Raw genomic sequence first — 1,668 nt, forward strand, 5'->3', positions numbered from 1 at the left:
CTCTAAGAAGCATCCTGAAGATTTCTTTCTGTAGTCATTGAAAGTCTGCTTCTTCTATGTCTCTTGTTAGATTCAGTTCCTCTTCAGACATTGCATTTTGTTTCTCTTGCTTTCTAGCAGAGGTTACTAATGTAGGTTGTTGTCTGTGTGGCATTTTTGGTGGAGCTTGGAGCCATTTGCCTGGAAGTGCAGGATCCCTGAGTTTTCTACCTGGGAGGCTAGTTCGAAAGCTTCTGGGCTGCTTCACCATGAAGGTAGGGCATGGTGGTGGGAGACAGGCTGGGGGTGGGGGTGGGGGTTATCCTGATTTGAGCTCAAAAGCGTACAGTCCCTGAACTCCAAGATGCTGACTCTAGATGGAGGGGCCTCTGGGGCAGGATACAGTTTGACTCCTGGTGACTTCATAGGAGGGCAGATGACAAGTGATTGTGGCAGGAGGTGCACCATTTGTGCACTGGGAGCACCATGGTGGCATCTGCGAATACCAGCCTAGACATGTGTGTCTGCTTTCCATTTTGTGACAGGGTTGTGCTGACCCTGAGACCCGGTGTCTAGCTGAACATCTCCTTCCCAGACACTGGCTGCCAGAACTCATTGCAGTGGACAATGTACCCAAACTTTGCATCTTTTATGAGAAGTGAATGGCCACAGAAGTCACCGCCAAGACTCTGGGTGATGAATGGAAGGGCTATGTTGTCCGTATCAGTGGTGGGAATGACAAGCACAGTTTTTCCATGAAACAAGGTGTCTAGACTCACGGCTGAGTCTGCCTGCTGCTGAGTAAGGGGTGCTTCTGTTACAGACAAAGGAGAACTGGGTACAAATCCGTCCAGGGATGCATTGTGGATGCCAATCTGAGCGTTCTCAACTTGGTTATTGCAAAGAGAGGGGATAAAGCTATCCCAGGACTGACTGATACTGCTGTGCCTTGTCACCTGGGGCACAAAACAGCCTGCAGAATCCACAAACTCTTCATTCTCTCTAAAGAAGATGATCTGTCAGTATGTTATGAGAAAGCCCCTGAACAAAAGCAGCAAAAACCCAGGACCAAAGCGCCCAAGATTTGGCATCTTGTAACTCTAAATGTCCTGCAGCACAAGCACCAGCACATCACCCTGAAGAAGCAGCATGCCAAGAAAAACAAGGAGGAGGCTGTCGATATGCCTAGGTTTGGGCCAAGAGAATGCAGGAGGCCAAAGAGAAACATCAGGAACAGAGTGCCAAGAGACAGAGGCTGTCCTCCCTAAGGGCTTCCACCTCTAAGTCTGAGTCCAGTCAAAAATAAAATAGAGCCTCGAATATAAGCTCAACTATTTAAAAAAAAAAGATTCTTAGGATGACCTGGAGCCAACTGCACTGTGGGATCAATCTCTATCTCACTGGAGTATTGCTCTCTCCCCAGACAGCCAGGGTTATCTATTTGGAGGGTAACTTGGGTGGCCCTCTCAAGCAGTGTGGGTGGGTTGGTGCTGGGCAGTCCCACTGCTCAGGACACTGTGGCAGTGGGCGGGGCTGGTGGTAGGGGGAAGCCCCCAGTGACGTGGGTGGCACAGGCTGGGGTTTCCTGGACACCAGGCCACATGTTGCAGTAGTTCCGAGGTGCATATGGAGGGGCAAGGCAGATCAGCATCATAAGGAAGATCAGTGCTTGGATGGGAGCAAAGCCCT

At 50.1% G+C, this 1,668-nt stretch overlaps 1 pseudogene; it reads left to right on the forward strand.

Annotated features, from left to right (window-relative positions):
* Nucleotides 1–248: 248 nt before the first annotated feature.
* On the forward strand, nt 249–1,285 carry LOC105979726 (annotated as a pseudogene).
* Nucleotides 1,286–1,668: the final 383 nt, after the last annotated feature.

Source organism: Echinops telfairi, unplaced genomic scaffold (genome assembly GCF_000313985.2).
Source record: "Echinops telfairi isolate 266 unplaced genomic scaffold, ASM31398v2 ScPeMD7_7466;HRSCAF=8504, whole genome shotgun sequence".
NCBI classification, from domain to species: domain Eukaryota; kingdom Metazoa; phylum Chordata; class Mammalia; order Afrosoricida; family Tenrecidae; genus Echinops; species Echinops telfairi.